This window comes from Mytilus galloprovincialis, chromosome 11 (genome assembly GCF_965363235.1).
Source record: "Mytilus galloprovincialis chromosome 11, xbMytGall1.hap1.1, whole genome shotgun sequence".
NCBI lineage: Eukaryota > Metazoa > Mollusca > Bivalvia > Mytilida > Mytilidae > Mytilus > Mytilus galloprovincialis.
Genome location: NC_134848.1, coordinates 8,816,556 through 8,844,157, shown reverse-complemented (window position 1 = coordinate 8,844,157; position 27,602 = coordinate 8,816,556). Strand labels below are relative to the sequence as shown.

The following is a 27,602-nucleotide window of genomic DNA, read 5'->3' as shown; positions in this document are numbered from 1 at the left end:
CAGTTATATTAGAAAAGTATCGCATTCATTAATTTTTGATATTAAAAAATCATCGCTATGATATAAGACAAATATCGCATTGATATTTTAAAATATAGCATCATCTTTGACTTATGGGTGATTTTGGCTTAGCAAACAATTGAATTCATCTCAATTGCATTCCACTGAATTTACTACATGATATTTATAGAATATCTACAAATGATAAATCATGCATTTTTGTTTCATTTATGCAACAATTCAATTTTCTCGTTTAAATACATTTTGCTTGTTATAACATAAAATAATTCATTAAAATTACACACCATACGTATGTCGTGTTAAATGTCACCCTGTCAAACGAGTCATTACTTTATACCGAGAAATCTGCCTTTCTTCGTACAAATGGTAACATTCGTCTGAAATTTCCCACAATGCAACTCGTTGATATAAGACAATATCGCTCGTTGATATAAGAAAAGTTTTTATTGAATCGCTTCTTCCATAGACTGAGGATTATAATTTAGTATGCCAGACGCGCGTTTCGTCTACATAAGAATCACCAGTGACGCTCAAATCAAAATATTTATAAAGGCAAACAAATACGAGGTTGAAGAGCATTGAGGATCCAAAATTCAAGAAAATTGTGCCAAATACGGATAAGGTAATCTATTCCTTGGATAAGAAAATCCTTAGTTTTTCGAAAAATTCAATGTTTTGTAAACAGTAGATTTATAAAAATGACCACATAATTGAAATTCATATCAATACCGAAGTGCTACCTTAAGAATATTAATTCGTGAGAAAATCATTGTTTTGAATATAGAATATTCTGATAAAAGTTACTTTAATTTTCTATCGTATTGAATCAAATTGATACAAGCAATATAACAATTTAGTCTTGTCATAAAAAAAAAGAAATGCTATGTATGCTTTCATTTAGCTTTTCAACATAGCATTCTTTTACACTAAAGGTAGCCAAATACTTTATTTGTTTACAATGACATTTTTTATCTTTTGTAATGTTGCATATTTGTTGTCTGATAAGAAGACCTAAAATCGAAAAATCAAAGAGATACTCCATAAACATCCTTTAGTTACATATAAAGAAGTTTGAACCGTGGTAAGTAACTCTTGAATACTAGATAAAATGTCCTATTGTAATAGAAAGCAGGTTTTAAACCATTCAGATTTCTAGTTTGTTTTTGAATGAGTGTTTACTCGGAGTTATAATATCATGTCCTATTTTGGAAAAAAATGTCTTAATCTATGTCTGCCATCCTTAAAAATCGCAAATATTCAAAAATGATTTTCAACCCGATTTAACGATTACTAAACACCGTAATGATAATGCTATTTCTGAATACCCTTCAAATGCATTCAGTATCGATTAAGATAACCTAATATGTTATTTAAGAAACACTTAGATACATTTTTTTGTTTTCGAACTCTTTCGGAAATTCTTTTCGGCCAACCTTCCATCGTTAATTCTAATGTCATTTCATATTTCCCGACAACTCTTTCCATCCAAGTATGATTCGCAATTATTTGTTTTTTCATTTGTTTGATTCTGATATAATCCAATGTAATTTTTAAGGTTGATTGCTATCATAAAAAAAATACGATTTCGTCTTACATCCTTATCTGACTTCTGCATTCACTTACTTGCGTTTCGTTTTAGCTATTAAGAATAAGAACACGGACATTTACCATGGCAAGCAAAAACTTCTTTTCTGAAATAGGATGTATAGTATGAAATCACGTACCTGTGACTTCTATCAAGATTGTATGTGCCAAATCAAATCTTAATCATCTCAGTAATAATATTATAAATATCAAGGAGGTATACTAGTATAAGTGTAAGAATTTTATACACTAAATTGTATTATTATACTTCACATTAAAATGTCATATTTTGATTGGCTAATACGAGAGTGTTAATTTTCTCTATCACGTGGCTGAGCGGGTGACAACTATTTTGAATGTCACCCTCTCGTCTAGACCAATCCAAAATCAAAAATTTAAAGGACAATGAATTGAATTTACATCAAGTTATTTAAGACAATGCTTAAGTTCTACATTTTGGCTTAGGTTTCATTATTTAACTGTCAAAATAAATAATAAAACTTCGTGCTGCAAGTCTGATGATGTTTCTAATACCCGTAACGTTGTTATGTACGTGACGTCATAGACAATGCTTTTAAATAAAATGCATCTGTAAAAGGCAATAATGATAGGAAATTCAGTTTAATAAATTAAATAACACATAGCTGAGATGGTGATAGAGTGATTTGTACCCCTCGAAAAAACATTGTCAACCTTGGCTTCGTGTTATCTATATAATGCAGTTAGCATGTTTAGTGAATGCTTTACAAAAAAAGACGCGTATACTAAATAATGAAATATCCAAACTGATTCAATTATAAAGATCATGTTACTGTAATTGATTAAGCTGAACATTTGACACATTATTGTTGTTTATATATATCAGCATATAATATCGATTTGTATCATGATGTGTATAGCCAGCCAACAACATCTACAAATGATTAAACGAAACCATAAATTGTACTTTTTACATGTAAAATGATAAATTGTCTGTTTGGAAAATACACTTACGCGCAATACAGTCTGCATGAGTTACTGTGGGTACGACCAGTTGTGGAACAAACTGGTTTATAAAGTGCAATGCAAACACAACCACTTTCCACAATTTCTAAAATGAGAACCAATACAAAATTGAAAAAATATAACATAGGAACAAATGGGAAACAACTGTCATATTATTGACTTTGCCCAACAGACTTAGTGATTATGTACACTTTTTTTTTGTTGTTCCAATGCTTAACGTAGAAAACATAAAAAAAAATCCACAAGCTTTACCATTTTACTCTAATATTTTACCGTTCTGTGCTTGATTATGCAATAAATAATATATGTTTGAACGGAGTTTTTCCCGTGTTGTATGTACAAAATGGCACATCTATAATATTAATTATTTTTGCAGTTTTGATATTATTGCACTGTGAAAAATTGGTGATACATAAGGCGACAGAAAGGATTATTCACCTAACATTTGTTTAACGTGTGTTTATAGTTCAAATATATCTACACAACTGGATGACCAATTCAAACATTCATAATATGGTGACCTATAGTTGTAAAGTTCTGTGTCATTTGGCTTCTTGTGGAGAGTCGTCTTATTGGCAATAATACCACATCTTTTACATACTAGGTAAATGTGTCAATAATTCGGATACAGCGACTAAAACAGTGTAAACATTCATTAAAATCGTGTATAGATAACCAGGATAACCAGATGCGTATCTCATCTACAAAAGACTCATGCTGACACTCGAATCAATCAAATTTTAAAGTTTAGTTAACAATTAATTTACTATTCTTACCATATCAATTATATGTCAATACAGAAATATAGTCTACTGGCCTGCAGTAAACATTTACAAGACAACTGACTAACACATTTTGATTTTGGTGATATATTTTCACAAACGCGTGTTGTGCGCATGGTTAAAATATTATTTGTTTTACGTAAACATTAAAAAATCCTCTAAGATATGTTTAGAGAACAGTTGCATTTCAACATGAGGCGTAACACATGAAATAGAACAAATAGATTTATAAAATATTCAGGTAAATACCAGATTAATTAACATGAGAGCATTTTCCGATGAACTAGTTCAGATAATCTATTATTTATCAAGATACTTTTGAAAGCACTAAAATGAAAGATAAATTAATTCTATATTACTACCTGTAGTAATACACAGTACAAGCAACATCATCACCAAATACTTCATTCTAAATTGCGTAGGTCTCTACAAGTCAAAAATACAAACATAAAACTAACCAGTAAAATAATAAAATGTCATTAATGTTACTTAGTCAAAGATCATGGTTTGATTATCATATTCGAGACGATGAGCGTTTTAAGTTTTTTTTATTTTGAGTTAAAATATAGTTCAATCAATATGCTCATCGTCTTTCTTACATTATGACTTGTTCAAAGTCGATCTAAAATTCAACCCATCATTATGCATGTTACGGTGTGACATTGAGACTGTACACCAGTTCCATTAAGATACTATTATCTGGCAATCAGAGCCTCTCATTTGAACAGAATTTACAGATTTTTAAACATGTAGATTTCTTTTGAAATGCTGCTAAAATTACGTGTTGATTCAAAAGGAATTGTATATTTTGAAACAGTGCATGCTTATATTAATATTGTTTTGTTATATTATATTGTTATTCGGAGCGGATGCAAAACTTATGGTAATCTTGTGTCAAATCCATATTATTTTGAGTAAATAAATAAGCAAAATCATGTTTTTGTTTACGTATGCTTTCCATCAGTATTATATAATAGCTTTCAAAATAAGTATCTAAAATGACACAAATTGGTTAACATCAATAGTTAAAGAGTTTATTGAAGATATGGAGCAGGTGCTGTTCTCTCCTTAGATGCACTTGATAATCTCCTCGATGATTGAAGAATTATGTCAATATTTTTTTTGTCTTTTAATGTGTTTTATGCCCCATTTATGGGCATTATGTTTTCTGGTCTGTTATTCCGTCCGTCTGTTCGTTCGTCTGTCCATCCGTTCGTTCGTCAGTCCGTCCACCCGTTTGTCCCGTTTCAGGTTGAAGTTTTGGTTAAAGTTTTTGGTCGAGATAGTTTTAATTTTGATGAAGTTGAGGTCCGATCAACTTGAAACTTAGTGAACATGGTCCCTATGATATGATCTCTCTAATTTTAATACCAAATTAGAGAATCTATTCCATTTTCACGGTCCACTGAACATAGAAAATGATAATGCGAATGGAGCATGCGTGTACTTTGGACACATTCTTGTTTTTATTTGTTCTTTAATAGTTTTTGTGTTGTTTTGGCATGGCGTTGTCAGTTCCTGCTTGGCTTTTGAATTTAGAATGTCATCATATGCGTCTGTTTGATAATTTTGTTTTTAAGTTTTCGTGATAATTGACATTGCTTGCTGCTTTTTAGAGCCCTCTTTTTTGCTGCTCTCGAAGCCGTTTGATTATTAATAATTCAAACAATCACGACAAGATTGCTTTTGGAAAAGTCAACCATTTAACTCACAAAACAAAGCAGAGAAAGATAGCAAAGGGACCATCAAAATTCATCATTTTAAGGATAACCACTGAAACCATGACACAAAACGATAAATTAATTTAAAAAATAACATACAAGTTCAAGGCACTGTATATACACTACAGACTGAGCATCTTCTGTTTAGCATCGCATAAAAACGTATTTGGACCTGTGTCTGATACGTCTTGCTCTACAAAATTATACAACCTTTGGGCAACTCCTTTCTTTTTATAAATACAACCTTACATAAACCTTTTTAGTATATTGAGTTTTGTCCAACCTTTACCTATCTGTTTTGGCAACTAACTTTTTCTTATTTAAATTTGAAACAAAATAGAGCTTACTATTTCTTTAACATGTGTTTAACATTTTGTCTCCTTTCAGATCTCCTTCCAGTTCTATAAAATCTATATATGAAACGAGAGAAATTAACCCATCTTGAAGCTTACAAACAATTGACGCGGATATTTTATTACTTATAAAAAGGCAACAGTAGTATACCGCTGTTCGAAAAAAGGTCAATCAACAAATATATTTTGGTCTTATTTGAAATATGTTTGAAATATGTAAAGGAGAGACGAATGATACCAGAGGCCCGGGACAGTCAAGCTCATAGATCGTAAATAAAATTACTACGTCATGACTAAAAAAAAAATTACAAACAGAAAAATAATAGCACACTAGACATAACATAGAAAACTAAAAACTAAACAACACGAACTCCACCATAACTGGGGGTGATTTCAGGGGCTCCGAGAGTGTAAGTAGATCCTGTTGCACATGTGGCACCAGCCGTGTTTTTCATGTTATTACAAACCCAGTAAATAGTCTAATTCGGTAGGTCACATTCGTGGCGAAAAGGGAAATGGATTGTTGTTACGACATAAAGAACATATCCGATATCATCTGTAAAACGGTTTTCCATAACGGTTAACAAACTTGTGATGGAGTTCATACAAATTTCGAAGGGATAATTTCTACTTGAACATTTGGAACTCTTGGTTTGATAGCTTCCTTTTGAGCAGCAACCCTCTATCAAGGAAATCATAATAGGAAATACATGCCGGTAATTTCGTAGCATTTGGGAGATATATACTCCGTATGCAAATTGTAGTTGTTCAAGAACAGATTTAAATACGAAACTCTAGATCTCGACTCTATTCAGGAATGTAAAGGACTCGAATATTACGATGTGAAAAGTAAAATCACAAAAATACTGAACTTAGAGGAAAGTCAATTCGGAAAGTCCATAATCACATGAAAAAAAATCAAATAACAAAACGCATCAAAAACAATGGACAAGAACTGTCATATTCCTGACTTGGTACTGGCATTTTCAAATGTAGAAAATGGTGGATTAAACCTGATTTTATAGCGCTAACCCTCTCCCTTTGATGACAGTCTCATCAAATTCCGTTATATTTATATTGATGCATTAACTAAACAGACACAATAAATAAAATAGTCAAAATATGGGTACAGCAGTCATCATCGTATAACAATTTCAAAAGGAACAATTTAACAGAACACAAAAACATCCATCTACAAACACATTCATTGATTTGTGTGTGTGACGTCAGAAAATTTTATACGTCACATAGATTTTTAGTTAGAATCACCAATAGCGCCGACATCCCAAACTTCAAGCATCTCAATACTGTCTGACAACCAAATGACGAACATGGCAACAAATGAAGGAAATAGTAGTATACCACTTTTCAAGATTCACAAATCGGTTAAAATAAAACCAATCCAGGTCACAAACCAAAATTGATGGAAGCACATCCAATACAAGATAAAACAAAACGGAACAATAGAAATACTAAACTGCTACAAAAACTAACGATAAGTGACATAGAATTTGTAAAGAAATTTCTGTATTGTTTTACATCAGAATTTTGTTGTGTTTCTATACAAACATGCTCGAATTTCTGCTCTTTACTTTTCAATTAAACCTATAAGGGTATGAGATCTTAACTTTCGTTTACAACCACGTTGATTTGAAAATAATGTATAAGCTGATTGTGTTTCCGAATGATTTGCCTTTATCATGTGAGATAAAAAATAATATATATGCAGTCTTACCGTTAAGGATTTTAAATATAAAAGAAAGTAATGGTCAAAAAGAATTCGACATCACGCATATATATATATATATATATACGCACACAACAAAAAACAATTGAAGGAAGATGAATTATGAAGGAAATGATTTGAATACCAGTCACATTTATATCCAGTGGTTAATAATTTGATAGAAAAGAAAAGAAGGAAAACCAGATGATTATTATACAGGATTTCCCGTTATTTGTATCCGGAGTTCTTTTGATGTTAACCATGTACGGATACGGAATATGTTAACTTAATTGACAATACGAAAATGAAAAGTTAGTTTATGCCTCCAGATATGTAATGACAACCAGGCGGATATGTAAGATATGTATAATACATGTTAACTTACAAATACATCTACGAAGCATAATACAAAAATAAAGATAGATCCGTTTGTAAGACATTTTCAGTAAACATTTCACGGCTACATTATGAAGGAAAGGGCAACAGAAACAAGCCACTTATCATCTATGCAGATGATAATAGTTCATACGAAAAATTGCTCAAAAGTCAAAATTAACATTTTAGATGATAAAGATAAAAAAACATTAGCAACAGATCTTTTAAAGTCATTCACAAAAAGTTCAAAGCAAGTTCATGATTTAATTGATATCAAAATTATTGAGTATGATGTAATAGCTACAGTTCTCCCGCAAGTCGCTATAATGCTGCACAAATCTGAAAAATGTTTGGTTCGCAATGCTCTTCAACTTCGTACGTAATTTGGCCTTTTTAACTTTTTTATTCGAGCGTCACTGATGATTCTTTTGAAGTCAAAACACAAAATGTTAACCCTGGTATCGAAGATGAGTTTTTTGCAAATTCAAAACATTGGATCCATATAACAGCTCATGCCAGGGAAGTAAATGCATATAGAGTTTTATACCTGTGCCGATCAAAGAGCAGAAAATAGCCAAAAGCCATCAATGGGCCTTCAATACAGTGAGAAAATTCCGCATCCGGAGGTGGGCCTTAGCACGAATTGCAATGAACACCACATAAGAATATTCACTTGTGCACATTTCTATGCAGTCATATATGATGTATCTTATCTAACACCTCATAAATTGTTTGCGATCAAAACACAGCAAACAATTTAGATTTGGTTGAATTCGTGTTACTTACACTTTATTTTTCTATGTTTTGTTTTTACTATTGTATATGTTTTGATCGTTTCACGCTTTTGCCTTACCATTGCATTGTCAGTTTGTTTTCGGCTTTGAGTTTAAATATCCCTGTTGCATCTGTTGCTTCTCTTCCCTAACAGATAATATAAATGGTAATTCTTCCTGCATTGATATCCAGTATCAAATGAATACATAACTAAGAAAGTGTCAAGTTTTTAAAGCAATTCTGGATTTATCTTATAAGGAACGCTCGTTGCCGAATTTTCTCTATCTTCTTATCTTCATATGGTTATATATATATATGAAATGTGTGTCCGAGCGAGAACTTCGCTATGTTCATTATTTAGGAACATTTATCAAAAGTAGTATTCTAAAATTCAGCCCCATTCATCTATTTAGTCAGACGTCAAAACATCAACCAAACAATGTTAGATCGGTAAATTTGCTTTCGCAATTTTTTTGTTCTTCCCTCGCCGGGATTCGAACCCATGCTACTGAGATATCGTGACACCAAATCGCCTGCACTGTAGCCGTCCCGCTAGACCACACGACCACCTGGGCTTCATAAAAATAAAACTTTCGGTGGCCGGGTGTTACCTTTCCACGTCAGTTTTAATCAAAATGTCTGCCTGTATCTAAATTTAAATTTTGGTCGCTTATTCTTAGCTTTGTTATTAATTTTCTATAAGTAAAATTTGATGTTTTCTAAATAGTCTTCAAAATATAAATTATGTCTAAGGTTCTTATATAAATAAATTTAATTTTTTTATCTATGTTTTGCATCTTATTATTTATCAAATTTTTAAATTAGTTTTTAGAGCTTGTTTATATATAAACTTTAAATGATTTATTTACTTTTTGTCTGAACTAGTATTTTGTTGAATTTGTGCTGTTTTCTAAATTAAGTTCACTTAACATATTTTTTACATAGGTAAACCAGGAGTATACTCCTTCTGAGTCTAAGTGTTTAGTAAGCGTGTAAGCTTCTTTCAAAAAAGGATTAAACTTACAGCATTCAAATCTCTTTAAATATAATAAAGTTTGTGTTTTAATATTATATTCTATAGGACGTCTCCCCAATTCAGCTTTGGTTGCAAGATTAGATGCATTCTTTCTAGTTCCTAGTAAAAAATTACAAAATTTAAATTGTCTACTTCTTTAAAGCTCTATTTTTTGCTTTAAAAAGAGATATACATTTGTCTAGATATGTTACTATAGAGTTGTATATCATTATTGGTTTAATTTTTTTCGGAAACTAAAAAAGGTCTACAGAATAGTCACAATAATTTAGCTATATACTGTGATAAATGGCAGATAGAATTGAATATTAAAAAGACAAAATCTATGATATTTAATAGAGCATGCTCTAAACTAGAAAACCCATTTTTCAATTTTAAAAACAGTTACATTGATAATGTATCAGAATACTCATTTTAGGCTTATTAATTAAATTCAATGGCAACATGTCTCCTAGTACTAAAGAACCTGTCAAAGTGGCATGCCACCTCTTTGATTCCCTCATAAAAGGATGCTTCTTGCTTTTGAAGGACCTTTTGATTATGTTGACAGTTTTGACTTTTCTTCTCTTTACACTACGCTTCCACACAATATTATCAAACAGAAGTTTTTTCTATTTAATTAAATGACCGTCTGGTAAATCTGAATGCAAATATATTCGCTGCAACTCATTTAAAGCATTCTTTTCTAATGAAAAAGATAAATATGCTGAATATACTTTCTAGAGGTGTGATGAAATGATTGAAACTGGTAAAATATTAAACCAGGGATTTCGTTACCACAAATTACTTAAAACCTTTACTAAATTCTATCATAGATATGAAGGTTTGGTTTTAAAGTTTGGTTGTTCTGTAGAAAATTTATTTCAAACGGGATAGTAAATCCTTATTTTTACGGAGATGTCTTTACACTTAATCCATTGGATGTTGGATATGTACTGATTAATGTCTTTACACTTAATCCATTGGATGTTGGATATGTACTGATTGTAGTGTCTTTACACTTAATCCATTGGATGTTGGATATGTACTGATTGTAGTGTCTTTACACTTGATCCATTGGATGTTGGTTGTGTAGTGATTGTAATTTAGTCTTAGCTGCATGTTTTTTTTATAAGTTGTTAGTGGCTTTGAACTAGCTGTTAGTAACAGTAAGTACTCTTAAATCTGTACTTAGTGTATTTTTGTTGTTAGTATATATACAAGTACCCGGCCACGACAACTCTGTGTTTTTGTTATATGTATTTCTACTTGTATCTATCTGATGAGTTAAGCCTTTTTCAACTGATTTTTATAGTTCGTTCTTATGTTGTACTGTTACACCACTGTCCCCGCTTAGGGGAGGATTGGGATCTCGCTAACATGTTTAACCCCGCCACATTCTTGTATGTGCCTGTCCCAAGTCATGAGTTTGTAATTCAGTGGTTGTAGTTCGTTGATGTGTTAGATATTTGTGTTTCGTTCATTTTTGGAACATTAGGTAGGCCGTTAGTATTCTCGTTTGAATTGTTTTGCATTTGTTATTTCGGGGCCTTGTTATAGCTTACTATGCGATGTGGGCTTTGGTCAATGTTGAAAGCCGTACGGTGACCTATAGTTGTTAATATCTGTGCCATTTGGTCTTTTGTGGAGAGTTGTCTCATTGGCAATCATACCACATTTTCTTTATTATATTGTAACATTGTATTGAACCTATCTTATTATATACCATAAAAAATTGTACATAATTCTATATCTTCTATCTGTTTATATTGCACTTTTCAGATTTTATCCATATCTCTTGAAGCTTCAACTTTTTGAAAGCCAATGTTCATTGATATGTTCATTTATCATATACTTATATAAACAAATAATGGTATAATCACTGTGTAGAACGCCACATGACACAGAATTGTTAGTACAAAATAATGTATTGCACGGAATGAACCAAACCATAATCTATTTCCAGCAAGAAGAAGCAGACGTTTTAGGTGTTCTGTTTACTTAAACACCTCTCCCTAGTTTTCTGCGGAGCCTTCACATGTAAGTTTCCTGATAAAATAATAGACTTGCATATAATTCGGCCTTTATCTGATACTTTATTATACAAACACACCTACTCTGTTATGTTTACAAATTACAAACTTAAGAGTTGTTTCATTGGCAATCATACCACATCTTTTTTTATTATCAAGGTATTCCCTTTAGTCCATATTTTTGGCTTTTAAATTATGTGCATACTTTATGTCAGAAATAGAGAAAAAGTCCCAAAATATACAAATAATAGAATACGAAGGGATTTGATATGTTAATTGTTTTTGTTTTATACGGTGTAAATGCAAAAGGCAGTACCCGAATCATTGAATGATTTTTTTTGGTCAGATGGGAAATTCAAGTTAATCCTATTAACAAATCAAACTTTCCATGACCATAGAAACAGAATTAAGCCAGGACAATACATCTTTATACTTTCTTTAATATAGAATTCCATTTCCACCCCGCAAAGGTTTACACGAGTGATACAAAAAGTGTTTTATACACCTGTAATCAGTTATCATATAGAAACACTTTTAAATACATTTTTTTAATTCTATTTGGCTAATAAAAACGATTGAATAAAATATTGATTATTCAAGAGTAGAAATTGTGCGATGGAAATGAAATTAAACACTAAAGAAAGAATAAGATAAATTGTGCTGAAATAAATCTATTTTATGGATATCTAGCTGAAATTCAGCTGCTTATTCTCATACTTGTATTAATTGTCCTAATTATTCATACATGAATTATGATATTGAGCTTAAAAAGTTGTGTGCGAATCATTTTGATCTCAATATACTTTTTCATTTACGACATTAAAAAAAGTCACGGAAAAATAAAAGATTGGTCTGTTCATAGAGAATGTTTTTCATAAATACAAAAACATGGTAACTCATGTGTTTAATATTACAAGAGGGATAAAACAAGGTGATTCACTGAGTCCTACTTTATTTAATATATTCATTAATGACATCTAAGAGGTCTTTGAAAATGACTTGTATTTTCCTCTAAAAATTATTGACTCAAAACTAAGTTGCCTGATTTTTGCAGATGACTTGTTAATCCAAAGATTGTTTTGCACTCCAAAAATAGTTGATTTCATATGTTTTATTACAATGGTTTATGATATGTTCTTTGAAAGTTGTTAATGAACTTGTTTAAAACACCGGAAGACTAGTTTTAGAACACTTACTAGAGGCCGAGATGGAACGATATTTTACTGTTTGTTTTTTGTTTTTTTTGGTGAAGTTTAGGTAACTTATTCATAGTTAAACCTTTAAATGTTCAGAAGAAGCATTAAGCTGTGATGTGGTCATGCTATGTGTGTTTACTATATGACACTATCATCATTATTTAATTCTGAAGAACGTCGGTATAGTATTTACGGCATACCACCAACATATTGCTTCGCTGCTTTGTCAGATGGTAGAAACACATACTGCTTTGAAAGTTCTTGAAGAATAAATGACAGTTGTTGTCCATTCGTTTTTTGGGGTGTTTTGTCATTTGATTTTGCCATGTGATTATGGACTTTCCAGTTTGATTTTCTTCTGAGTTCAGTATTTTTTTGATTTTCCTTCTTATTCTGGCGTATTCTGTACTCTTTTATTTATTTGTGATTTTTTTTCAAAATGTGATATTCTATTATCCACAACATTCATACATTTATTAAAATAAGAATCAAAGATTTATGATTAGATTTTTCCCGTTTACACCAAATTTGTAAAAAAAGAGCGTCTTTGATGACCTGACGACACTAGTACTGCTTCTATTTTAGGTGGAGGACGATACTTTGGTCCTTTTTTCAAAACTTTTTAACCTCTCTGTTCTGGACGTAATAACATGATCAAAGGGATCATATCTAAATTTCGACGATCCACAGTTTCAAGTTAAAGGAGTATTATTTTCTACATTGACGTCTGCTGTTACCGAGTTTAATTAAATTTCTGCTGTTTTTTTGTATGTGTACGAAATAAAAGGTGGTTATGTGTTATCAAAAAAAAGAGTTATAAAGTGTTCAACGGTAGAGCATTAAATAAACTCGATAAATTGATAAAATCAATACCCCTTTTAAAATATTAAATTTTACGAAAGTGCCGTTTATGATCTTCAGGTTTGTCGACACGCGGGAACAGCCTATGGTGGCACAAAGCTGTAATTATAAGCGAATAGTCAATAAGTGGGCTGAAAAAAGAGATGTTGTAACACTCCTTGAAAATATCATGTAAATTCCTAATTGGTGTCTGACTCAGTTTACTTAATAATTGATGCCTACCATTGTTTTTAAATATAGATAGGAGATTACCAAGTGTTTAATTTATACGATGTATAATTCGTTGAATACGATGTATAATTCGTTGAATACGATTGATATGTTTGTCTTGAGATTATTACAACGTTTTTATCCATAATATTCATGATATCAATAGAAGAAGATGAAGATATGGTTCATTGTCCAAGTATATGTACCATGACACTAGCGTTGAAATGAAAATTGAATTGGCGTTAATTTGGTGATTTGTTTTTGTCTGGAATTCCACTAGATTTGCTAGAGATGTTTGTCGATGAATTGGATTCTTTTCGATACATCTGTTTTCTTCTGCAAGCTGTCCAGCTTCAGAATACAAAAATTGTGTTTCATTTGAGCAAAACGGAAGGACTGGTAGGAAATATTTGTCATCTTCATGGCTTGTTTCAGGCAATCAATGGCGGAATTACATAATTCTATGGCCTGGTGACAGTTGCTATCGGTCTCATACAACATACATTGTTCCATGTAAGCCTTAGCCTTACAGCACAGAGAAGCAAATTCTTCAAAGCTAAACCCAAGCACTGAAAAGAATGGTGAAAAAAATGTACTTCAGATGCAACATTGCATTTATATGAGAAACTATTGTAAATCCTTCATAACAACTGAGTTTCCATTTTGTAGTAAGAAAAACTTTATAACTGATCAACAATTTTTTGGACATTTTTTTAAATGGCAATAATCATTTATGAACAAGAATGTGTTCATAGTACATGAATGCCGACTCGCACTATCATTTTCTATGTTCAGTGGACCGTGAAATTAATGTCTGAAAACTAATTTGTCATAAAAATATAAAATGTAATATGATAGGGAACATGTGTACTAAGTTTCAACTTGATTGAACTTCAACTTCATCAAAAACTACCTTATGTACCTTGACCAAAAACTTTAACCTGAAGCGAGACAGACGAACAGACAGACAGACCAACGGAAGGACGAACAGACGGACGAACGAAAGGATGCATCGACCAAAAAAATAATGCCTCTAGGTGGGGCGTAACAATGAAAATGATAGAAACTTATTTCAATTACAATAGCATTGCTTGGTATCACAGTTTAGTTAGTCTCCAGTGTTTAAATCAATTATATAGTATACTTATATTTGATAGCAGAAACCTTGAAAAATGCAGTATACGTGTACTCAATTTTGTCACATGGTCAATATGTATAAACCATAAGTGTTCCCCATGAATAATAAATTGCTTAAAAGAAAGTTTATGTTCTAAAATTTCGTAAATAGAAACAAATTATAAGCACTTTCCAAAACCAAAATCAAAAGATCAGCACTTTGCACTTTGGTTGCTGTTCTTCATCTCAAAGTCACAGAGGGACTGTGTCATATATCATCAATATGCTGATATATATACCTTCATCATTACAAGGTGGTTTGCTCTGTATGAACATCTGGTAATCACAGTTTTTTGGATTATGTTATAGGTTATTAGGATCCAAATTTTGATTCATAGGATGTCCCATGGTATTTTGAAAAAAGGGTTATTTCCCTTTAATAAAACTAGGTAAAGAGTAAGATTGAAGTAGTTTATCATATTTATGATCAATAAATATTTAATACTGTCAATAAAAATATACTACATTATCAGTTATGATCATCTTGATTTAGTCTCTTTCTATAATAATAATAGTCTTTGATTAAAGCTTGTATTACAGTGCATGTGTTGCCCTTTACACTCCTTCGTATAATCTTTTTATATCCAAACAACTTTTTTTCAATGAACACTTTGACAAAGACACTACGTAAATATACAACCTACACAAAATATGAAAGTCTTTAAATGTATCATAATATAGATGACCGGTGACCTATAGTTGTTAATGTCTGTGTCATTTTGGTCTTTTGTGGATAGTTGTCTCATTGGCAATCATACCACATCTTCTTTTTTATATGGAAGCTTAACACACTATTAAAAGACCTCTTTTTCTTCTTAATAGTATCTAGATTCTACTATTCTATAATTTATGATGTACACACAAGTTATCACACGACAGTTAAGATATGTACAATAAATGAAGATCATCTTGATTAATTATTTTGTGGCCTGTGACAGCTGGTTTTTAATAATAAGGATCACAATTTATAATTCTGTACACGTAAATTATTGGTTATGATAGATTTATTTCTGAGCATGGCTAATTACATCTGGATTTTAAATAAAATTATAGGGTGTGTTTCTATACACCTTATCGCTATTTGTCCGCCATTGCTGGAAATCACACAGGTTCCCGTAAAATTTTGACGTCATAAAACAAAATGTCTGACGCCACAATGGAAAAGTGATTGTTGTTGACGTCAAAAGTTCAAGCGGACGGGTCAGCCGGGAATAGCGATAAGGTGTATTATAGGTTAAATTAAAAAGCATGTTCATAAAGAAGAAATTGTTTTGATTTCTATCAAATTTTCTTACTGAACATTCATTTATAGAGAAGTAATGTGAAATTGCCAATTAAATTTCTTAGAAATTGAGTACTCATAGTTGATTTTAAGTTATAAGGATCAACCAAAGGTCAATGCATAAGCTGAATAATATAATATCTAACCTTTGGGCTGATGTGACTTGACAATAACTGGATCATACAACGGTTTTTTATCACCTGATTTTTCATATTCTCTCTGATCATGCTGATTTTGCTGTTGATGGCTTCCATGGACACTTTTTGTTTGGTACTCTACAGTGTACTTCTGATCAAAACGCTGGTTTTCTCCATCGGCAGGATTAATACATTTCTTTATGTTTTCCACCAAATCGTTCTGTTTATGTGTTTTAGGAGGAATCATACTTTTAGAGAGGAAGTATTGAGTGTAAGGATCTAAAGTAATACTGCCAGTTGAACTTGAACTACTTCTTTCGTTTTCCCTACTATGTGATACCTGATGAGAGTATCCCAAGGTATGATACATGTTGGTCATTTCAGGTCCTGATATTGGACGATGGGGTGGCGGATAGCCATCATTGCACTTCAATGAATTTTGACGAAAATGCTGATTTTGAGATTGCACTGAATAATTATATTTTTTATTTCGTGGAAGTGTAGAAAGTCCTGATTGCACAGGTGCTGTAATTGCTGTCCGCCTGTACTGATCTCTGATTGTTAATGTGTTATCATAATCATCTACTGCATCTTGGTTAGATTTTTGCTGGAATTGCAGCATTTCAGCATTTGAAGATTCGTGAAAACAATGTTTCTGCATTCCCTGTCTTTCTGATATGTCAGCTTTTCCTCCACCTGGGACATATCTTTTGATTAAACTGTCACGTTTAGGTACAGAAAAACATTTTACTACGTTCTCGCCATCAAAAGCTTTTAAGTAGTCTGACTGACGATAGTGATCAATATTCATTTTATTGGGTCCATTAAGACCTGAAGATAGTTCATCAGGACCTGAGGTTATTGCTCTTCTTCCAGTTGATTGAATAATTTCAATTTTATCAGAATTAGAAGTTAACGATCTTCTGGATGCTTTTTGTCCATCATTTTCTTGTATTTTCTTCTCTTGAACACCTATTTATAAAAGACAATGACAATATCAAGCTTTTCATATCTTTTCTTCCTATCCCCCAAAACACATGTAAGATCAGGTTATTGATACCGTTTTCACCTTTTTGTTTGCAGTTGCATGCAAAAATACCTTTATTGTTTTAAATTAAAATTGGACCTTATGTATAGTTATCAACTTTTGCTTTAGCTATGAGTAATGGTTTTCTTCATGGTCATATCTATAAAAAAAAAGGGAATGTGTCCATGCATATGGGACAAAGATGATGCCCCGAGCTTGCATCTAACGTTATAAAGGTACATGATAGTACAAGTATCGCAACACAAATTTGTAGTTGGTCTGAATTTTGTGGTAATAAGTAAATTATGTCATTGTGTTCTCTCTTTATTTTTTGTTCTGATATTAAAAGACCTCTTTTTCTTCTTAATAGTATCTAGATTCTACTATTCTATAATTTATGATGTACACACAAGTTATCACACGACAGTTAAGATATGTACAATAAATGAAGATCATCTTGATTAATTATTTTGTGGCCTGTGACAGCTGGTTTTTAATAATAAGGATCACAATTTATAATTCTGTACACGTAAATTATTGGTTATGATAGATTTATTTCTGAGCATGGCTAATTACATCTGGATTTTAAATAAAATTATAGGGTGTGTTTCTATTATAGGTTAAATTAAAAAGCATGTTCATAAAGAAGAAATTATTTTGATTTCTATCAAATTTTCTTACTGAACATTCATTTATAGAGAAGTAATGTGAAATTTGCCAATTAAATTTCTTAGAAACTGAGTACTCATAGTTGATTTTAAATTATAAGGATCAACCAAAGGTCAATGCATAAGCTAAATAATATAATATCTAACCTTTGGGCTGATGTGACTTGACAATAACTGGATCATACAACGGTTTTTTATCACCTGATTTTTCATATTCTCTCTGATCATGCTGATTTTGCTGTTGATGGCTTCCATGGACACTTTTTGTTTGGTACTCTACAGTGTACTTCTGATCAAAACGCTGGTTTTCTCCATCGGCAGGATTAATACATTTCTTTATGTTTTCCACCAAATCGTTCTGTTTATGTGTTTTAGGAGGAATCATACTTTTAGAGAGGAAGTATTGAGTGTAAGGATCTAAAGTAATACTGCCAGTTGAACTTGAACTTGAACTTTCGTTTTCCCTACTATGTGATACCTGCTGAGAGTATCCCATGGTATGATACATGTTGGTCATTTCAGGTCCTGATATTGGACGATGAGGTGACGGATAGCCATCATTGCACTTCAATGAATTTTGACGAAAATGCTGATTTTGAGATGGCACTGAATAATTATATTTTTTATTTCGTGGAAGTGTAGCAAGCCCTGATTGCACAGGTGTGTGTGATGAATTTTCTAAGTTTTCATATGCATGTGCATCTCTTGTTTTCGGAATCATGACCACATTCTGTCTAAGGTCAAAATTATCAGCAGATATATTAGCTGGAACGGATTCAAGATCGTAGTTATTCTTTTCAGCATTTGAAGATTCATAAAAAAAATGTTTAAGCATTCCCTGTCTTTGTGACATGTCAGTTTTTCCTCCACCTGGGACATATCGTTTGATTAAGCTGTAACCTTTATGTAAAAAATGCCATTTTAGTTCGGTCTTGCCAGTAACAGTTTCCAATAAGCCTGACCGACGATGTTGATCAATGTTCATTTTATGGGGTTCATGAAGACCTGGTGATAGTTCATCAGGACGACTTGAGGTTATTGCTCTTCTTCCAGTAGATTGAATAATTTCAATTTTATCAGGATTAGCAGTTAAAGATCTTCTGGATGCTTTATGTACATCATTTTCTTGTCTTTTCTTCTCTTGGACACCTATTTATAAAAGACAATGAAAATATCAAGCTTTTTATATCTTTTCCCATCGCTTAACACACATGCGTGTATTTTGTTTGAATTCTTAAAAGCTTGAACATGATATTTTCTGAAAAGCTACAAACGAAAAATTCTTACTTGTTATATTACGGAAAAAATATTTCATATTGAGTAAACGATTTGTTATAAAGACAAACAAGCATTATTTATTGTGTTTGTTCTGCAGTGTGTTTACCGATGATTTTAAACACCTGACTTAGATCAGGTTATTAATACCTTTTTCGCATTTTTTGTTTGCATAAATAATACCTTTATTGTTTTAAAGTAAAATTGGACCTTATATATAAAAAAAGATGTGGTATGATTGCCAATGAGACAACAGTCCACAATAGACCAAAATGACACAGACATTAACAACTAAAGGTCATCGCACGGCCTTCAACAATAAGCAAAGCCCATACCGCATAGTCAGCTATACAAGGCCCCGATAAGAGAATGTAAAACAATTCAAACGAGAAGACTAACGGCCTTATTTATATAAGAAAATGAACGAAAAACAAATATGTAACACATAAACAAACGACAACCACTGGATTACAGGCTCCTGACTTAAGACAGGCACATACATAAATAATGTGGCGGGGTTAAACGTGTTAGCGGGATCCCAACCCTCCCCCGAACCTGGGACAGTGGTATAACAGTACAACACAAGAACGACTATAAAAATCAGTTGAAAAAGGCTTAACTCATCAGATGGACAAACATATAAGTGGACGTATGTATAGTTATTAACTTTTGCTTTAGCTATGATTAATGGTTTTCCTCATTGTCATATCTATACAAAATAGGGACTGTGTCCATGGGACACAGTTGATGCCCCCAGCTTGCATCTAACGTCATAAAGGGACATAACTCAAGAACAGTATAAGTGACGCACTTGGTCTGAATTTTGTGGTAATAAGCAATTGATTTCATCTTGATCTCTCTTAATAATTCAAAATTGTTTACGAGCGAAACATTTGACCTGCAATCTTACTTAAATATCTTGTCCAAATGTTGGTCCAAATTGGCTGTGTATATTTTTGATATACTAAACTATTATATATCATTTTATTATAGATATCTTTTGTTTGTCTTTGTTTATTTCCCCATCTCAATTTATCCTTACAAATTTTCATTTTGCTCTTTATAGAGTTTTCTTTAATCAGAATTGCTGCCATTTCTTCGGTATAGAGGATTTCAATATCTTTTAAACTCTGCAATCCAATTTAACTTTCATTGTCTAAAATATAAACATCCGACAACTTTTCTTCACGATCCAGTATGTCGTTAATATACATTAATTCACTTGTTACTCAGTTTTGAAAGAGCAAGCTGTAGTTGCAATGTTTAATGTATCTATTTCCCAAATAATCTGTTTTCTGATATTTAAAAGATGATCTATAAATTTTGTTAAACCTTCCCCAGTTTTTACCCAACATAAAATTATTTAAGTGAATTTACATTATGTAAATTCACGTAAAATACAAGAATTTCGTTGAAATATTTAATAGGAATAATCTTCCAGTTCGTCAGAGTGATTCTCGTTAATTTGGAAACCCACGAAGCTTTCAGTGCTGTGAAAAAGCTATCAAAGCAATCATGTATAACAATGTTTAACCCCCTTTTTGATATTTGTCGATTGTTGTATTTCGTTTTACTTTGTCATATCTCCCAATTGATACGATATTCCCGGACTTGTATTTCATATCATGATTTCCTTGATAGAGGATTGCTGCTCACAAGAAAGCTATAAAACCAAGAGTTCCAAATGGTGAAGTTGAAATCATCCTTCGTAAAATTTACGGACGCCATCACGAATTGATTGACCGTTATGGAATTACCGTTTCGCAGATGATATCTGATATGTTCCTTATGTCGTAACTACAATACTTTTCCCTTTTGACGAATGTGACCTTCCGAATTAGACTGTTTACCGGATTTGTAATAACATAGGCAACACGACGGGTGCCACATGTTGAGCAGGATCTGCCTACCCTTCCGGAGCAACCGAGATCTACACCAGATTTTGGTAGGGTTCGTGTTGCTTAGTCTTTATTTTTCTATGTTGTGTCATTTGTACTATTGTTTTTTTCTGTTTGACTTTTTATTTTTTGGCCAGGGCGTTGTCAGTTTGTTTTCGATCTATGAGTTAGACTGTCCATCTGGTATCTTTCGTCACTTCTTTTATAAATGTTGAAAAGAAACACCAAAGTCCGAAGAATCTCATGTAGACTTTATGCAAAATGGAATTCTTGACAATATGCACACTATGACTTTATGATGCAATGCTTTTCGAATTATCATTTTAAGATAATCCTTATTTTTTGAAGCAGTAACATCAAACAATGGTTTTTAACAACTTTAAAACATGAACTAGATATAGGTATCTGTAAATTACCTATCTGTTTAATTAGTAGTGTTGTTTTATAAGCATACACTTTTGTTGTAACTACCACACCTATTCCTCGAATGCCGATTTTAAAAATTTCATTCTATCATTTGCGCCGATTTTCCATTTGCTCCTAATTGAATTGTTGTTATTAATTCGTTTGATGTGTTTGCGCTTTTGACTTTGCCATTTGATTATGGACTTTACTTTTTGAATTTTCCTCAGAGCTCAGTACTTTTGTGATTTTACTTTTTACAGTTTAACATAGGTGAGCAAATACTGGCCATACATGTACAGTATATCGGACGGTCAGTGCAAATGATCGCAAGAAAGGTATATTTATTTATTCTACACACCAAAATCTTGAATCTCTTTGCAATGATATGTCTGCAATATTTATAGATGGAACTTTTTAAAAGTGCTGTTTGAAATAATTGTATCAGATAAATACTTTACACGGATGTAAAAATGGAAACTACGTACCTCTTGTTTACGCCCTCTTACTAACGAAAGATTAACAGTGTTACGGAGTTATATGGAAGATAATTTGCGATCTCTGCCGTCAAAAGCAACTTACTTTCATTTGTAACCGAGGATATGCATATTGACTTTGAACAAGTAATGCATAACGTTATTATGTATGTCTATTCCGGAATGTAGAATATATTGATGTTGTTTTCATCAGGTAAATTGTCGGTAGATCAAATGATGTTGGCATTCAAGGAATAAAGCAGTGCAGTGCGGCCAGTTACGTTAGTTTTTGTCAAAATGACAATGAGTTCATCAATACGTTACATAACTATCAGTATACAAATGTTTATTTTTGTCACTTTAAACTCATGATAACAGTTTTATCTTTTTATTTACGAATATAATCTTATTAAAGTAGATGGGGAGTCTAAGTTATAATCCATAGAAGTTTTTAATAATTTGCCAAAATGTAGTTTATATCATGCTTTAAAAAAAAATTAATAAGAATAATGGGTCACAGGGCTTATTTTCACGCTACACGGTGTTCAAAATTGACAAGTTGTGTATAGATTATGTATGGAAAAACCAATTTTCTGAAATAAAGCGTAATCTACACCATAGAATTTTGAGATAACATATGAGAAGATGGCTTTAATAGTATGCTTTCAGTAAAGAAAAAGAAACAATGGGGTCACCAGACCCGTTTTCTTGCTACATTATAAAATAGGTGAATTCCTAACACATTCTATTGTAAAAGTACCTTAATCTGAATTATCTGCCCTTGCATCTGAGTTGCCTCCCCTTATGTGGCAAAGTTGGAAAAAGATTGATCAAACAAAAGTTTTCTGTTTTTTTGTAAAATACAACCATAACTATGATAAAACATGTCATTTTCTATATCGAAGTGGAAGTTCTTAAACACGAATTACCTGCTACTCTAATAATTTGCACATTCTATTAAAGATCTAGACCTTGTTTTCTGGTATTTTCAAATCCAAGATGGAGGAAGACACCCTATCTATCTTAAGTTTAATATGTTATACAGTATGTCAGGTTGTCAATGAAATTCTCTGGTGTTCTGGAACAATGTTGAGTTTTTCAGTAAAAAAACCCAACTTCCAACCAGCTAATTGTCAATCAGGTACGACCGTCAAAATTCGTTAACCCTCTGTATAGTTGTTTTCATTATAGCTTGTTTTTATTTTGACATTAGTTTTGTGTGTTTAACCATTTGGTTGAAATTTGACAGTTTACCAGGCGTGAAAATGGTCACTTCAGAAATCAAAATAATATCCTATTTGATCATACATCTAACATACTTTGTTTATTATATAAACTGTGTCATTTGGTCTTTTTTTGAAGAGTTGTCTCATTGTTATATCGACAGGATTCGAGTTTTTGACAATTTTCATTTTTGTTGTGTAGGAGTCACGGTTTGTGATTCAACGAAGGATATCGATGAACAATCATATTAAACATTATTAAATTCCCCGGATCTACTGGTGCATAACAAAGCGATTGACATACTTTATAATTAATTTTACAGACAGTATTGTGATTTCCTAGTCCCACTGAAGAATGCATTCTAACCATGATAGAGAGATTGAAATACTTAATAATTACTTTTACAGCCAGCATTGTGATTTTACAGTCTCAATGAAGAATGCATCCTCACCATGATAGAGGGTTTGACATAATTAGTATATACTTTTACAGACAGCATCGTGATCCCCCAGTCCCACTGAAAATGCATCCTCACCATGATAGAGATTTTGATTTAATTTATAATTACTTTTACAGAGAGCATTGTGACCTCCCAGTCCCACTGAAGAATGCATCCTCAACCTGATAAAGAGTTTGACATACTTTATATTATTACTTTTACAGACGTCATTGTGATTTCTAAGTCCCACTGAAGAATGCATCCTTACCATGATGGAGAGTTTGACATACTTTAGAATTACTTTTCAGACATCATTGTGATTTCCCATTCCCACTGAAGAATGCATCTTTACCATTATAGAGAGTTTGACTAACTCTATATTTACTTTTACAGACAGCTTTATCATCTCCAAGTCCCACTGAAGAATGTATTCTCACCATGATGGAAAGTTTGACATACCTTATATTTACTTTTACAGACAGCATTATGATCTCCAAGTTCCACTGAAGAATGTATCCTCACCATGATAGATAGTTTGACATACTTTATGATTACTTTTAAAGACAGTATTGTGATTTCCCAGTCCCACTGAAGAATGTATCCTCACCATGATGGAGAGTTTGGCATACTTTATATGTACTTTGACAGACAGCATTATGATCTCCAAGTCCCACTGAAGAACAAATCCTCACCATGATAGAGGGTTTGACATACTTTTTACTTACATTTAGAGACAGCATTGTGATATCCCAGTCCCACGGAAGAACAAATCCTCACCATGATAGAGAGTTTGACATAATTTTTTCCTTACTTTTAGAGACAGCATTGTGATATCCCAGTCCCACTGAACAACAAATCTTTACCATGATAGAGAGTTTGACATACTTTTTACTTACTTTTAGAGACAGCCTTGTGATATCCCAGTCCCACTGAAGAACAAATCCTTACCATGATAGGTGGTTTGACATACTTTATAATTATTTTTACAGACAGCATTGTGATTTCCCAGACGAACTGAATAATCCATCCTCACCATGATAGAGAGTTTTACATACTTTATAATTACTTTTACAGACAGCATTGTGATCACCCAGTTCAACTGAAGAATGCATCCTCACCATGATGGAGTGTGTGACATACTTTATAAATACTTTTACAGACAGCATTGTGATCACTTACTCTTACGGAAGAATACTTCCTCACCATGATGGAGAGTTTGACATACTTTATAACTACTTTTACAGACAGCATTGTGATCTGCGAGTACTACCGGAGAATGCACAATCACCATGATAGAGAGTTTGACATACTTTATAATTACTCTTACAGACAGCATTATGATCTGCCATTCCCACTGAAGAATGCATTATCACCATGATAGGGAGTATGACTTACTTTATAACTAGTTTTACAGACAGCATTGTGATTTTCCAGTAGCAGTGAATAATACATCCTCACCATGATAGAGAGTTTTACATACTTTATAATTACTTTTACAGACAGCATTGTGATCTCTGATTACTACAGGAGAATTCAACCTCACAATGATAGAGAGTTTGACATACTTTATAATTACTCTTACAGACAGCATTATGATCTGTCAGTCCCACTGAAGAATGCATTCTCTACATGATAGAGAGTTTGACATACTTTATAATGACTTTTACAGACAGCATTATGATCTTCCAGTCCCACTGAAAAATGCATATCACCATGATAGAGAGTTTGCATACTTTATAATTACTTTTACTGACAGGATTGTGATTTCCCAGTCCCACTGAAGAATGCACTCTCACCATGATAGAGAGTTTGCATACTTTATAATTACTTTTACAAACAGCGATGTGATATCACAGTCCCACTGAAAAATGCATCCTCACCATGATAGAGTGTTTGACTTACTTTATAATTACTTTTACAGACAGCGATTTGATATCCCAGTCCCACTGAAAAATGCATTCTCACCATGATAGAGGGTTTGACTTACTTTATATTTACTTTTACAGACAGCATTATGATCCCCAAGTCCCACTGAAGAATGCATCCTCACCATGATGGAGAGTTTGACATACTTCATGATTACTTTTACAGAAAGCATTGTGATTTCCCAGTCCCACTGAAGAATGCATTCTCACCATGATAGAGAGTTTGACATACTTTATAATAACTTTTTCAGACAGCATTGTGATTTCCCAGTCCCACCGAAAAATGCATCCTCACCATGATAGAGAGTTTGACATACTTTATAATTACTTTTACAGACAGCATTGGGATCTCTTAGTCCTGCTGAAGAATGAACCCTCACCATGATAGAAAGTTTGACATACTTTATAATTACTTTTACAGACAGCATTGTGATTTCCAAGTCTAGCTGACGAATGCATCCTCACCATGATAGAGAGTTTGACATACTTTATAATTACTTTTACAGACAGCATTGTGATATCCGAGTACTACCGTAGAATGCACTCTCACCATGATAGAGAGTTTGACATACTTTATAATTACTCTTATAGACAGCATTATGATCTGCCAGTTCAATGAAGAATGCAACCTCACCATGATGGAGAATTTGACATACTTTATAGTTACTTTTAAAGACAGCATTGTGATCTTCCAGTCCCACTGATGAATGAATTCTCATCATGATAGAGAGTTTGACATACTTTATAATTAATTTTACAGATAGGATTGTGATTTCCCAGTCCCACTGACGAATACTTCCTCACCACGATGGAGAGTTTGACTTACTTTATAATTACTTTTACAGACAGCATTGTGATTTTCCAGTAGCAGTGAATAATACATCCTCACCATGATAGAGAGTTTTACATACTTTATAATTACTTTTACAGACAGCATTGTGATCTCTGATTACTACAGGAGAATTCAACCTCACAATGATAGAGAGTTTGACATACTTTATAATTACTCTTACAGACAGCATTATGATCTGTCAGTCCCACTGAAGAATGCATTCTCTACATGATAGAGAGTTTGACATACTTTATAATGACTTTTACAGACAGCATTATGATCTTCCAGTCCCACTGAAAAATGCATATCACCATGATAGAGAGTTTGCATACTTTATAATTACTTTTACTGACAGGATTGTGATTTCCCAGTCCCACTGAAGAATGCACTCTCACCATGATAGAGAGTTTGCATACTTTATAATTACTTTTACAAACAGCGATGTGATATCACAGTCCCACTGAAAAATGCATCCTCACCATGATAGAGTGTTTGACTTACTTTATAATTACTTTTACAGACAGCGATTTGATATCCCAGTCCCACTGAAAAATGCATTCTCACCATGATAGAGGGTTTGACTTACTTTATATTTACTTTTACAGACAGCATTATGATCCCCAAGTCCCACTGAAGAATGCATCCTCACCATGATGGAGAGTTTGACATACTTCATGATTACTTTTACAGAAAGTATTGTGATTTCCCAGTCCCACTGAAGAATGCATTCTCACCATGATAGAGAGTTTGACATACTTTATAATAACTTTTTCCGACAGCATTGTGATTTCCCAGTCCCACCGAAAAATGCATCCTCACCATGATAGAGAGTTTGACATTCTTTATAATTACTTTTACAGACAGCATTGGGATCTCTTAGTCCTGCTGAAGAATGAACCCTCACCATGATAGAAAGTTTGACATACTTTATAATTACTTTTACAGACAGCATTGTGATTTCCAAGTCTAGCTGACGAATGCATCCTCACCATGATAGAGAGTTTGACATACTTTATAATTACTTTTACAGACAGCATTGTGATATCCGAGTACTACCGTAGAATGCACTCTCACCATGATAGAGAGTTTGACATACTTTATAATTACTCTTATAGACAGCATTATGATCTGCCAGTTCAATGAAGAATGCAACCTCACCATGATGGAGAATTTGACATACTTTATAGT

The 27,602-nt window shown here is 32.5% G+C and overlaps 1 protein-coding gene across 1 annotated transcript in view; it reads right to left on the bottom strand.

Moving 5' to 3' along the window:
- The window catches only part of LOC143052021 (uncharacterized), a 208,533-nt gene that overhangs the window by 9,201 nt on the left and 171,730 nt on the right, over positions 1-27,602 (bottom strand). The gene's annotated exons all lie outside the window — the stretch shown is intronic.